Below are 15098 nucleotides of genomic sequence, written 5' to 3'. Positions count from 1 at the left end.
GGGGCAGTCAAGTGAACGTCAGAGCCGTGTCAAGACCTGCCGCCTTCCAGGCATGGGGCTGCAGGACGGTGGGGGGACTTTGACAGAGAATTGCAAAGAAAGCCTTGATGCCGTGGCAGGTGGAGCTGAGAGAGATACCAGCTGGCCGGAGCTGACAAGAAGGAGAGTAGAATCAGCAAGCCGTGGGTGGATGCTGTTTTTATGACATTTTCTTCAAGTGGTTTTCTTTCTGTTCTAAGGTTTTTGTGCTTCTTGAATCCAACTCAGAATTTGTTTTCCCATTACTGAGGATGTTGTATGCTGTATATTTGTTTTTTTCCCTTTTAGCTTCTGCCAAAGGACTCTTACCTCCTCCAAACATGGGGGAGTATTTGTGTATACATACGTGTGCTCTTTAAGAATGAGGTCAGTAACAAGGACCTTCTGTCTAGCACAGGGAAATCTCCTCAATACTCTGTGATGGCCTATATGGGAAAAGGATTGGAAAGAGAATGGACGGATGTATATGCCTAACGGATTCACTTTGCTGTACACCTAAAGCTAAGGCAATATTGTAAGTCAACTGTACTTCAATAAAATTTAAATGAATAGAAATAAAATTTAAAAATTTTAAATTTAAAATTAAAAATGCCTTGAAATAAACTTTAAAAGGTGTGTAGGAACCTCCTGAATGCTACTGAGAGCTCGAAAAAAATGTTTGGGGAGTTCCCATTGTGGCTCAGTGGTTAACGAATCCGACTAGGAAGCATGAGGTTGCGGGTTCGATCCCTGGCCTCCCTCAGTGGGTTAAGGATCCAGCGTTGCCGTGAGGTGTGGTGTAGGTTGCAGACGGGGCTTGGATCCCGAGTTGCTATGGCTGTGGCGAAAGCTGGCAGCTACAGCTCCGATCAGACCCCTAGCCTGGGAACCTCCATATGCTGCAGGAACGGCCCTAGAAAAGGCAAAAAGACAAAAAAAAAAAAAAAAAGTTTGAACATAAGAAAAGAAATAACAGAAGTTTCTGTTGTGGTGCAGTGGACATGAATCCGACTAGTATCCATGAAGATGTGGGTTCAATCCCTGGCCTTACTCAGTGGGCCAGGGGATCTGGCACTGCTGTGAGCTGTGGTGTAGGTCACAGACACAGCTTGGATCTGGTGTTGCTGTGGCTGTGGTGTAGGCTGGCAGCTGTAGCTCAGATTTCCCCCTAGCCTGGGAACTTCCACATGCGGCAGGTGTGGCTCTTAAAAGAAAACAAGAGGAGTTCCCGTCGTGGCGCAGTGGTTAACGAATCCGACTAGGAACCATGAGGTTGCGGGTTCGGTCCCTGCCCTTGCTCAGTGGGTTAACAATCCGGCGTTGCCGTGAGCTGCGGTGTAGGTCGCAGACTCGGTTATGATCCCGCGTTGCTGTGGCTCTGGCGTGGGCCGGTGGCTACAGCTCCGATTCAACCCCTAGCCTGGGAACCTCCATATGCCGCAGGAGCAGCCCAAGAAATAGCAACAACAACAACAACAACAACAAAAAAAAGACAAAAGACAAAAAAAAATAAAATAAAATAAATTAAAAAAAATAAAAGAAAACAAGAAAAGACAGAACAGTTTCTTAGATTGGAAAACAAAAAAGAAAAAAAGAAAGAGGCCAGGGTGGGAAGTGATTTGCGTATCAATTGTGGAGCATTTCAAGAGAAACGTCATGGTCTGGGTGTGATGGAGAGATGCTAAAGGGTCAAGGGGCTTTTCCAAGTTTGGTCAAAAGATGCCTCTAGTTAGGAATGAGCACGGGTTTAGGAGTCAGGAGACAGGGTTCAAATCCTAGCTCAAGCAGCTGTGTGACTTGGCCGACTCCCTTTACCTGTACGGGTCTCCCTGCTTTCATCTATATAACAAAGGTCCTTTAAATGAGTCCAATAAACCCACTATCATGTCCACCCTGATCCATGAAAGCAAGTCCTCTACTATAGCAGAAGTTCAAGTCCATCTGAAACCCTCCTCTCACTACTATCCCACAACCCTACTCCGATCCCCGTGAGACCCCGCTTGAGTTCCCCCTGGTTCTGAGCTCTGGACTTCTTGGCCTGCCCTGGATAACTCATACGCAGGGTCCTCCACCCCCCAGACTCTCCCAGGCAGATGTACCAATTCTGGGGCGCTATAGTGTGCAGGCACCTCTCTGGCGGAATGCAGAGGGCAAAGGAGCCCTGTGGTTTGAGCAGAAGTTCAGATGTGTAAGTCAGAAAGTTTTTGTATACTTCCTGAATTCTGTTTGTTTCTCTGCCTCTTGCTCAACTTACTGCTTTTTAAAAGTTTTATTGGAGTATAGTTGATTTACAATGTTGAGTTAATTTCTATTGTACAGCAAAGCGATTCAGTTATACAGAGACACAAATCCATCCCCACAGAGGTCATCACAGAATATTGAGTAGAATTCCCTGTGCTATACAGCAGACCCTGTTGGCCATCCATCCCATACACCATAGTGTGCATAGGCCATCCTAAGCTCTCCATCGCTCCCTTCTGGTAACAATAAGTCTGTTTTCTGTGTCTGTGAGTGTGTTTCTGTTTTGTAAATAAGTTCATCAGTATAATTTTTTTAGATTCCACATATAAATAACATTATCTGATATTTGTCTTTCTCTGTCTGACATACTTCATTTAGTATGATAATCTCTAGGTCCATCCATGTTGCTGCAAATGGTGTTATTTCATGCTTTTTTATGGCTGAGTAATATTCCACTGTATGCCTGGTGATCTAGTGGTTAGGACTCAGCACTTTCAACTTACTGTTTATTGGAGGCTGTTTGAGCTCTGAGCACAGAATTAGAGTTTTATCCAGGCATCGACAGAACAGCAGTTCCTTGGACCAGTGTTGGAGAACAATTACTCTCATGCTTTGACTATGTCTACTCAAGGCATCTTTCTGACCCTCTTCCAACCCTGCGCCTCTCCTCCAGGGGACTTAGAAGGACAAGTCGTGCTCTCATGAGTGAGATGGAGAGAAGTCTCTGAGCCTCCTGGCAGCCTCAGGAGACCCATATTTTCTGCCCATCTATGTGATAAACTCAGAGAAGCAACAGACAGACGCTCCTGCAGTGGGGAGGCCTGAAGTCTGAGCTGGCCACGTTCATTCTGGCGGAGGGTGAAGGGGACAGGAAGTTCAGGTGGCGGCAACACATTGAAGTTCCACTCTCCAAACCAGCCAGCTCAGATATAGAGCTGATATGGCATTTCCATTTCTCTGACTCCTAAGTATCATTTTTCGATTTATTTCAAACTCTGAGGGTACACGGATACTATTTACTGCCCCTCTTAAAATCATACCTATTAAAAGTTTTGCCTGGAACTTTCAGAAATGGGCATTGGAAGTGTCATTTGGAGCCCCAAATAGCACAGAGAGCTATTGCTTCCTGCGTGGCCAGGATGCTGCAAGTTTGTCCTGCAGGATTTTTACCTGTGGTCCTGCTGCGTCTTCTCCTGGGTCCAACAATGCTCCATGACATTGGACCCAGACAGGCATGAGTCCCGATCCTCAGGTGTTGCTGGGATTCTGACTTGAGCAGGTTCCAGCAAGGCAAGCCCCCACTCATGGGAAAAAGGGGAAGAAGGGGGTCTCTTAGCCTGGGGAGGGCCTCCCTCAGAAGAGGCAGAGCTTCAGATTATGAGCTTCTTAGCCGACTGTGGGAGGAAGAATTTTTTGCTTCTTTAATGTGTTTCTCAGCAAGGACCGTAAGCCAGAACTTAAAATTGGAAAAGCAGCTAAATTCCATGTGGGCTACAGAGGCAGTAATGTATGAAGGTTACACCTTAAAATGGACACTCTGGGCGTGCATGGATCAGCCAGCCCACGCGCTTAGAATCAGTTGGTCCCCACACACTACTTTAGCCCAGTCGTGACTTCAGATTTCAGAGACCCAGTTTGCTGCTCTATCTGCTACAAGGTGGTGGATGTCATCAGGGACCAAAACAAAACAAAACAAACAAAACAAAAATGTAGCAAGGTCCCTGTGACATAGGGTTTGTGTTACCTTGTACTGTAGAATTAGGAAACAATGTAATAACAGCTTTACACATGTGATGGCCAAGGAAGATATTTAAGAGTTCCGCATACAGAACTCTCTCTTTCTAATTATGGTTTGCCTCTAAAATCACAGAAGAATTAACTAGTTGAAAATATGCCTCAGATTTTTTTACCCAGGCAGGAAAGAAAAATGAAGGAAGTCAGAGTGAAGGCTGGTTTCCTTTGCAGAAGCTGAGATCTTGGTCCAGTCCAGACAGCTGAGAAGATTAAGTGAGATGCTGGAGGACAAGAAGACAGGTATGGAAAGGAAACAAGGATGTACCTGGGCCCAACCATCCTTAAAGATGGCACCGACAGGAAAGACAAGTTTTAGTAGTCACTAGATCATAAGAAATGGCAAGGGCCAGATAAATCTAAAAAGAGAGAAAGAGCTGAGAGCTGAGGGAGCAAAAGAGCTTGATTCTCCAAAGGGACTCTGGGTCCAAAACCACAGACGGAGACTATCATTGGAACAACTGTACCTGCCCTTCGTGGACCCCAGGACCGCCAGGCCAAGTGGTCACGTATATCTAGGATTTAAAAAAGGGGTGTAGCCTGAGAAGGTTGGCAGTATTCAGTATGCTCCGAAGGATCCAGTGTAGAAAAATTGCTCTGAACATGAATACTCAAGGAATTTATGGCACTGGGGCTCAGAGAAGAGATGCTTATTCCAGGGGACCAGGGAAGAAAAGAGAAATGGCGTCAAGTTTTGGGCTAGAGGTTGGCCTGATGGAAGAACTGTTCTGGGGGAGATTCTGCAACTCAGAGGGGTACATGTGGTCAAGATATATTTTAACCATGGATAATTCTAGAAGGTCTAGCTCTTCTTGACTCCCTCTGTTTTCCTCTGCTGTGCTTCTAAGACGAAATGCAGACAGTGTTTGAAAAACAAATTCCCTTGTCCATAAGAGAGCAAATGGGGAAAAAAAAGGAAAGAAGGGACTCAGGCCAGGGACATAAAAGGAAAGGGGCCCATGTGAGCAAGTTAAAAATTCAACCAAATGATTTTGAAACAGATTTAGAAATAAGGGGAAAGTGGACCTTCAGAGGCCCAAGCCATGACTGCAGGGAAATACAACACAGAGGGACATATTGCATCGCTACAGAAGTTGTACCAATTACCAGGCCTGAACAATTGCAAAGCCAGGAGAAGCAAGGCTCTTGGGAAGAGGCTGTGGTGGAGGCATCAGAACTCACAAAACCCGGAGGTTCAGAACTTCAGAAGTCTTGACTGCATCTTTGACTCCAGAAGCTGCCAAGGCTGCTTCTTTAGCTGCCACAAAAATCAGCTTCACAGACAAAAACGAAGCCACAGCTGGCGAGGGGGCAGCAGCCACCAAAACCCAGCTCTGTGTCCCTGGACAAAGCACAGTCACCATGGTAGGGGGAGCCAGGATCGCCCAGAGCTGTCAGGAGGCATGGACTTCAGGAGAGTCTCTGAATGCAGCACGAGGAAGAAGAGCATCTTAGAGGTGACTTGCAAATAAATAAATAAATAAGTCTAACACAAGGTCACTACTGCAATGTCTCAACTTTACAAGGAGCCAAAGATAGCTGAAATACCATCTTCTGAGAGAGCAAGGTTGGGAACGGGTGATGGGGTTAACACAGCACCAAAAGTAACATTTTGAGCAAGTTCTTTATTTACCCACAAGGAATCCGGACCACTGGCTAGTCTAGCTGGCATCCAAAAACTACCTATCTCTCTGCTGCCCTAAGATACCCCGAGAGTCTGCTCCAGGGTTTTTATTTTTTATTTTTTTTATTCCTTTGCTTATTCTTTTTTTTTTAATTTCTTTTTTTACTGAAGTATAGTTGATTTACCATATTCCATTAGTTTCAATTGTTCAGCAAAGTGGTTCAGTTATACATACACACAAGTGTATTCTTTTCCAGATCCTTTTCCTTTATAGGTTCTGTTCCAGTCTTTGATGACCATGGCATTGGTCTGGATTAGGAATTGGCCCCGGCAACATCATTTCCCCAAGGATAACTAGTCGAGGGGGAGGGAGTTCTCAGGTGGTGGCTCGGGGTGGAGGGGTTGAGAAAGATTGGCATCATGATATTACTGTTCTAACCATTGAGATGCTTTGAATGGTGAAATGCGTCCTTGAAGAAGGTCCTTGGGTTTGAATTAACCTGGAGGTCTTTGGGAAACTATAACCATTCTAGTAAAAGGCTGCGCAGAGAAGGGCCAGGCAGTCTGTTGCCTTATTTGGAGGAACTTCGGCCGTTTGAACGCCATGCAGGAGCTCTGGGTGTTTCCATGGGACAAGTGCTGGATGTTATTGCCCATCTGGAGTGAAGAGCAGAGCGGGATGGTTTAGCCTAGAGTTTGGGGAACCTCACTGTAGCATCTTTGGTAAAATTTGAAAGGCTGTCATCAGTCCCAGGAGGAAGAAGAGGGAAGGGTTTGGAAGAAACGTATAAAGAGTCACACCCTAGCTGACCATCCTAACGAGAGGAGAGGACAAGAGCCCCCGGTGAGTGTCAAAGGGGACCCTTTTCTCTCTCACTCCAACTTCTGCTTCCAGCTCCTCGGTTTTTCTTCCCAAGAGAGGAAGAGAGACTAATCTAATGGGGGAGACCAGGAGGATGCACGGGACCTCCTGTGCCTCGGTGGGGGAGAGTTGCCCCGGCCAGTGCTGCCCTGCCGTGGGGACACTCAGGGTTAGTCCAAAGGGAGACGGGTCAGGAAGCCCAGGCACGCTCACATAGCTCACGTCTGCCAGGAAATCCCTACTTTCCATCCTAAGTCTCGTCTAATTTTGTAATTTTTAAGTTGGCAAACTGGGAGTTCCCATTGTGGCTCAGCGGAAATGCATCTGACTATCATCCATGAGAACACAGGTTGGAGCCCTGGCCTCGCTCAGCAGGTTAAGGATCCGGCATTGCCATGAGCTGCGGTGTAGGTCATGGATGCAGCTCGGATCCCACATTGCTGTGGCTCTGGTGTAGGCCGGCGACTACAGCTCTGATTCAGCCCCTAGCCTGGGAACCTCCGTATGCCACAGGTACAGCCCTAAAAAGATTAAAAAAAAAAAAAAGTTGGCGAACTGTTGTTACGGGTGTGATGCTAAGAGTTACTGCCACCTTGGACCCCACTAGCAGCCTTGTGAGTAAGAGGGATAGGCTCAGAAACAAGGGAAGGACATCAGGACAAGTGAGATTCAGGGGCTGCTGCTTGATCCAGCTGCTTTCACCCTCTGCTCCTTTTCTTTCCCTGAAACTTCAGGAACTCCGTGTTTTAATAGGTTGAGAGGCATTCCCTGGACACAATATCATATGATGTGATAATTCACTTCACGTGAGCTTTAAGTTCACATGCTTTATTTGCAGCATCTTATAAAATCCTTAGAGAAATCCTATGAGGAGTATCTGTTATTTCCCCTTCATTTTACAGATAAGGAAATTGGCTCAGAAAAGTCAAAAGTACTGGGTCATAATAAAAAGTGGCAGAGCTGGGATTCAACCCTAACTCAGGCTGACCTGGAGTTCATACCTGTAACTGCGCCACTCTAAGGCCTTTCCTGAAATCTGAGTTTTACTCTACAAAGAGGGAAGGGTGAGACCTCAAACCAACTTCCAGAGGACTTTTCAACAGCATTGAAAGGGTGCCGATGGTAGAAATTAAAACCAACAGAGACGAAGTTCCCTTGTGACACAGCAGGTTAAGGATCTGGTGTTGCTACAGCTGTTGGCGCAGGGTTGCCACTGTGGCGAGGGTTCGATCCCTGGCCCAGGAACTTCCACATGCTGCGGGTGCAGCCAAGAAAAAAACAAAACAAAACAAAAACAAAAACAATGGAGAAACCCTTGTGTTGTCAACAGCTTGGATAAACAGGAGCATATATACAGTATTGTAGAAACTTAAACACTATTTTACAGAGCTCAATCTATTGATGTGTAGGAATTTCTTCTAGGAAAATAATTATACCAAAGTGAAAAGATATATGTGCAAAGCAGTTCTCTAAAACATTATTAGTAGTGGTAAAAAAATTATTTAAACAACCCAAATATCTATTCCCAGGAGGACTGGTTAAATGCATTGGAGTAAATCCCTCTGGCGCAGTGGGCCATGGCCATTTGCAATGATAATCCAGATTTGCAGGTATCGACTCGTAAATGTGTTAACTGAAAATGGCAAGTTACACAAGAGTATGCATAATGGAATCCCATTTTTCTGAAAAAAATTTAAAAAGCATGAGCAAATCTGCCTAGGTAAAACCTAAAAGGATGCATTCATCAAATCTCAGCAGGGAGGCCGTCTAGCCTAGTGGTTCCAAGTGGGGACTCTGCAGCCGGAGGGCTGGCTCTCGTTCTCAGCTCCTGCTTGAGACCCTGAACAAGTTCCCTGAGCCTCTCCACCTCAACTTCCCCCTCTCGAGAGTAGAGATTGTGATTCTTACCTGTTGACTTGAGGATTAAATGAGATGAGGAAAGTCAAGGCTGGCTCAGCTGAGGGCATGGCACACACTGGACCCTGGTGGACAGTGGCTATTGTGATGCTGATGTGGTCCCTGCCTGGTTATCTAGTGTGGTGTAAGAAACTGCCCCCAGACTTGATGGCTTCAACAACCGTCTCACAAACCACTGGGTCCCAAATTGGTGGAGGACCTAGCTGATTCTTTGTTTCTGTAGCATCACCTGGGGTCATTCTTGGTGCTCGGTTGGTGGACTGTTACCTTTGCTCACATGTTCAGTGTCTTGGCCTGTGTGTCTGGAAGGCTGGGCTCCGTTGAGACCCTTTTTTAAATTTTTTTTTAAATTTTACTGAAGTATGGTTGATTTACCATCTTGTGTTAATTGCTGCTGTAAAGCAAAGTGACTCCGTTACACATATATATGTATACACATATATGGCTTTTTGTTCATTTGTTTGTTTGTGTTTTTTTGTTGTTGTTTGTTTTTGTTTTTCAGGGCTGTTCCCAGGGAAGTTCCCAGGCTAGGGGTTGAATTGGATCTGCAGCTGCTGACCTATACCACAGCCACAGCAAATCGGGGTTCGAGCTGCGTCTGCCACCTACACCACAGCTCACGGCAATGTTGGATCCTTAACCCACTGGGTGGGGCCAGGGATCAAACCTACATCCTCATGGTTACTGATTGGGTTCATTACCACTGAGCCACAATGGGAACTCCTATATATTCCTTCACATAGTCTTTCCCATATGGTTTATCTCAGGAGACTGAATATAGTTTCCTGTACTGTACAGCAAGATAACTTTGTTGTTTATCCATCTTACATGTCCTAGTTGCCCTCTGCTCACCCCAAAGTTCCAATTTATCCCTCCCCCCCCCTTCACCACTGGTAACCATAAGATTTTTTTCTGTGTCTGTGAGTCTGTTTCTGTTTTGTAAATAAGATCATTGGAATCATTATTTTAGATTCTGCATATAATCCGGTGAGACCCTCAGTTGAAGCCTCAGTACCTGCTCTCTCCAGCCTGGTGGCCGCAGGGTAACTGACATTTATTTACACCTGGGGCCTGGCTTCCCCTTGAGCCACTGTCCTGAGAGAGACTGGTGGAAGCTACCTGGATTTTTCTTCTTATCCCCAGAAGTCACATAGCATCACGCCCTGCTGGGTAAAGTGGTAACAAGCCCTTCCTGATTCCAAGGGAGAGGACATAGAACAGCCCCTGTCCCCGGCCACCCCCTGCCCCAGGTCAAGGAGAAAAAGGTCAAGGTGTCATCGTAGACAGACAGGTGGGATGTGAGATACTGTTGTTGCTAAACCTGTATCCTTCTGTCTTAGTATTTTGCAGGAAGGAAATGTGTACATGGACAATCTAATGCGTGTTTATCTCTGCGTCCTGAGCTGGAAGCCCACTTTATGTAACTAAACACTTGATGGCAGAGGGAGAGATATTCTGCATCAGAGCGGCTCCCGTCGAGCAGACAGGCCTGTTGCATGTGAAAACTGAAAAGCTTGTGGAGGCAAGTGCTGCAGAGGAAGGAGCTGCTGGCTTGTTGTATATATAGTGTAGGTTTTGCCCTTTGCAACATGATGATGTATTTCATTTCGCTTTCCCTGTTGCTATGGTATCTGTCACTTTATTTATAGCCATGTTTCTTCAGTTGCATCCCTGTACTTGAGAGGCTCTTCTGCTCTAAGCAACTACAGCCGGCACAGGAGGGCCCCTAGGTCGGGAGTGGGAGGAATGGGGATCAGGGCGTAGCTCCTCTTTCTCCTCCAATGGCCCCCCTGCATGACGTCTCTGGTCCCCCAACACTCCTTAGATCGTGTGTCTTACCTGCACCCCCCACCTCCTGACTGCTCATGCAGTCAGCACTGAGGTCCATGACCTTGCTGGCTGTGTGAATCTAGGCACACGTTACTGAGGTTGTCTGTGCCTCCCTCTTTCCTTCCCCCTCCCTTTTATAAAAAAAAGGGAAAAGAGAAAGTGAAAGCAGACCTGACCAAGACCCCTTCCCAACCCACCACTCTTCAAAGCTCTTTCAGTTTCCGCAGAACCCGCCCTCTCCAACTTTTTTTTTGGTCTTTTTTGGTCTTTATATGGAAGTTCCTAGGCCAGCCTACATCACAGCCACAGCCACGCCAGATGCGAGCTGCATCTGTGACCTACACCACAGCTCACGAAAACGCTGGATCCTTAACCCACTGAGTGAGGCCAGGGATTGAACCTGCATCCTCATGGATACTAGTCAGGTTCATTACCACTGAGCCACAGTGGGAACTCCTACCTGATGTATTTTACATGCCTGGTTTCCTCTGCCTGATAGACTCACGTCTGCTTCTCCTCATCTTTAAATGTCACCTCCTCCAAGAAGCCTCCCCGTTCTGCCCATCTGATGCACTCTGTGCTCTTATGCTCACATCCCCTCAGATCAGACCCCTCAACCATATCTCGCACCCTGGCTTACTGGCTGCTTTCACTCCCAACAGCCAGTGTTCGAGTCTCCTCATTGGCAGGTGTCTAGTGCTTCCTCTGGGGCCTCTAGCATCACCTGCCTCTCCCCTCTGAGGCTACACCTGTCTCCTCTCAGCAGCTGTTCCCTAGAGTGCCCTCAGCTCCTCCTCCCTGGTCTCACTGCTAAGCAACTGGGCCCGGCCAAGAGTGATGGTGGACTTTGCGTCAACTGACTGGTCAACAAGATACCAAACATCTGATCAAATGTCATTCTGGGAGTTTCTGAGTGGGTGTTTTGGGATGAGACTTACATTTAAATTGGTGGAAAGTGAGGGAAGCAGACTGCCCTCCCTAATGTGGGTGGGCCTTGTCCAATCAGTTGAAGGTGTGAATAGAACAAAAAGACTGAGCCCTCTCCATCAAGGAAGAGGAAATGCCTCCTGCCTGATTGAACTGACCCATCAGTCTTTTTGGGACTTCAGACTTGAATGGAAACAGTGACTCTTCCTGGATCTCGAGGCCACTAGCCTTCGGCCTGGAAACCACACCATCAGCTCTCCTGGGTCCCCAGTTTGCTGAATGCAGCTCTTGAGACATCTCAGCCTTTGTAATCACATGAGCCAATTTATTAGAATAAGTCATGCCTGTGTATGTATATCTATATCTATACTGTTGGTTTGGTTTCTCTGGAGAATCACGACTACTCAAGACACAATAATAATAATAATTATGATAGCCTTTTCTGGGTCAGATATTTGGCACCTGTTATCTCTAATTCTGTAATTCACACCATTTTACAGATGAGGAAACTAGAGCTCAGAGAGGGTAGCCCCATGCCAGGGGAAAACGTGGTAGGAAGAAGTGGAGCCCACATTGGAATCCAGAACGCGTGCTGAACAGCCTCACGGCTCGCAGGGCTCATCATCAAGACAGAAGTGGGTCCTGGGAAGCATTTGACAGTAGACACAAGTCCAGTTCCTCTCATGCGTTGTGATTCCTGTTTAGTCAAATGCACGGGCTCAGGAAGCGGGTGAAGCCCTTTGTTCTTCGAAGAAGTCGGGGAACAGTATAGACGGACAATCCCGCCGGCCCAGATGTGCTTCCAGATGCTGACCATCGACGTCAGGGAGACAAGAGCGAATGCAAAGCAACGAACCACATTATCCACGGCGGCCTTGTCGAAGGCTGCGCCCTAACTGCCAGCTGCCCTCAGACAGCAGAGCAGCCTGGCCCACCAAGAGCTCAGGGACCTGCTGAGCTTTCCACGCGCCACAGCTCCTCGGTCAAGCTCCAACACCCTAAAAGGCACGAGATGCTGTGTGCCAGTGTGCGGAACGAGCCTCAAGTCTGCCCTCGAGAAACAGGGTCCCTAGTCACAGGGCCCCAGCTGTGGCACACGAGGGCATTGGATGGACATTGGAAAGAGATGAGGTCCCAGCCGGCTGGGATTTCCGTGCTGACCGTCACCCAGGAACTGTGCTGTCTGTGTGCCTCACATCTTTTCTTTCTCATCCATAAAATGGGCACAGGAAGGGCTGGGTTTTTATCTTTCTGAGGATTCCATGAATCTCGGTTTGGGCACCCAGCAGAGGGTTTGGCACGTGATAGGAGCTTAGGTTTCCTGGTCCTTCTTTGTCACTGAGCCCTGATTCTTGCCTAGAACGGGATGTTTTTCCCCATTATTTTATTTTTTATTTTTTATTTTTAGGGCCTCACGTATAGCATATGGAGGTTCCCAGGCTAGGGGTCCAATCGGAGCTGTATCTGCCCGGCCTATGCCATAGCCACAGCCACAGCAACACCGGATCCGAGCCACGTCTGCAACCTACACCACAGCTCATGGCCACGCCAGATCCTTAACCCACTGAGCAAGGCCAGGACTTGAACCCACATCCTCATGAATACTAGCTGGGTTCATAATGGGAACTTCCCCCATTTTTGAGAGTTCTATTGAAGTCGAGTTGATTTACACCGGGGTTGTCATTTCTGCTGTACGATGAAGTGATTCAGTCACATGTGTACATACGGTACAGCACAGACGACTCTTCCCAATATTCTGTGCTCATCTATGTGGGGAAAGAATCTGAATGAGATGAATGCATAAAGAACAGGATTTTAGCAGGAAGAGAAGAGGGAGCTGTGGTCCAGCGGAGTCTACACCATAGACCAGAGCTGCGGGGCTCGACCTTCTGGACGCTCCCCCTCCCCATCATTTGTCTCTTCGCTTTCCTTATTGGGAAGTGAGACCCTGTGGCCCTTGTGGCCCCAGTTGACCAGGGGCCCTGCCCTTCAACGCAGCAGGGAACAAGAAGTTGGGTGAGGCCCCTCTGCCACCCTCCTAGGAGAGAGCAGAGGGGGCAGGAGGGGACTGGGGAAACAGAACAGGGACGTGGGAGGGAAGCCAGCTGAGTCCAGGGTCCAGCAGGACTCAGCAATGGTCTTAGGAGCTGACGGTGCCAGGATCCCCCAAAGAGGGACCTCCCAGACAGGACCACCAAGCCCCAGTGCTCACCAGTCCTGGAGACTGAAACCCCTCCTGCCGCAACCAAGAAGCATCGTTTCACGTGGGCACACTCCAGAAGGGTGTGAAGGAAGGATAGAGGAACAGGGTCACTGGCCTGGAATTCTCTGGGGGCTGTTGAGCTAGGGGCGTGGCCAGTGCCCCCACTCCTCAGGCTGTCTCCACCCACTCTCTTCTCTGCCAGTTTCCCAGGGCGCCTCCATCTGTTTGTGACCTGCTGATGGTAGAGCCTCTTCATTTATTATTGATGAGCCCTTGGGAAGCAAATACTCCAGAGATTTCTCCGATCAATACACAAGGGCGAGAAATCGTCGGAGGATTACAAGAACTGGTTTTCTTTGAACTCCGCCTAATAGGAAAGGTAAGACCAAAGGGGAAGTAGTTTGCTTCCACAGCTATGCGGCTCTGCCCTTTTCAGACAGCCACAAGAGTCATGGCTCGCCCACAGGTGGCTCAGGCTCTTCCAACTGGAAGCAGGTCTTTTCCTAGAAAGACAGCACAAGGTGGAAGGTCACAGGACCCGAGTTTAATTCCCACCTCTGCTAACTAGTGAATAGCTGGGCGATCCTGGGAAAGTTCCTTAATCTGGCTGAAGGTCACGGGTTTCTCTTATAAAACTTGAATTGTGACAATAACTAAGTCACTTTGATGGCGGGATTATTAAAGAATCTAATGCAGGTAAAAATCATCTTGGAATTTTAGGGCTCTCTTGGTATTAGTTTCTTTTGTGACTTTTCTCTTGCACTTATGGGATTCCTGCTCATCCAGAAATCTTCATCCCTTAATTCTTAGTAACACGTCTGGTTTCCAACCTCCAATCTGGAAAAAATGACAATGGCAGCAATAAATATTTGATGGATGAATGAATGCATCCAGAAATTCATCATCCGCCTCTAAAATTGAAGACAAGAATCTGGCGGTGGATTACAGAGTCTTCTCTGAGTTGCAGGATTGTCACTTGACTGGAGAAGCCTTGGTCTCAGATGAACACAGGGAGGAGCACTCATTCCTGGGGAAGAAGTGTTCGATCCCAAGGTAAGCTCAACAGAGATACAAGCAGAGATGGCAGATGGGACATGGGGTGGGGACAGAGAAAAGGGGTGGGAAGAAGAGCGGAAAGGATGTGGAAGAAGAAACCCAATTGCTCAAAGCCAACGTCCCTCACTCTGAGGAGCTGGAGGTGGGTACCAGGGATGGATGAGGCCGCACAGGTGAATTCAAGGGAGAATAATATAGAATCAACTGCCTGCATCTTTCATGGGGGCCCAAGCGCTGCTCCCATTAGCTGGCCTCCTCTAGTGGGACAACAAGTGGAAGTTGGTGTCCTAAGTCCTCTTTGAATAAGATGGAGTGGAAAATATCACAGCGAAAGTAAAAGACGCAAAGGAAGTAGCATCTCTGATTTTGGAGGTTGAAATGTGTCATTTAGCCATGGTGGGCTGGGGCTGGCCGTCACTGTCTCCCTTCCTTCCCGGATGACAGTAAAACCACCTGCGCAAAATCCAGGGCTTTCCATCCTCCAGCAGGTGTCAGGTATCTGCAGTGTCTGCACTTGCCCAGCCTGGTGTGGGCAACAGAAGCTTGTATTGCCCCCCAAATTTGTTTTAATTTTCTCAATATAATTATATGATAATATTTAATATATATGACCTCCTCTCCCAGGCCCT

The sequence above is a fragment of the Sus scrofa genome, chromosome 4, assembly GCF_054392235.1.
Source record: "Sus scrofa isolate SSC_HxYL_T2T_F1_AM1 chromosome 4, Sscrofa_HxYL_maternal_Yorkshire_Landrace_v2.0, whole genome shotgun sequence".
NCBI lineage: Eukaryota > Metazoa > Chordata > Mammalia > Artiodactyla > Suidae > Sus > Sus scrofa.
Note: the sequence above shows the minus strand (reverse complement) of the source record.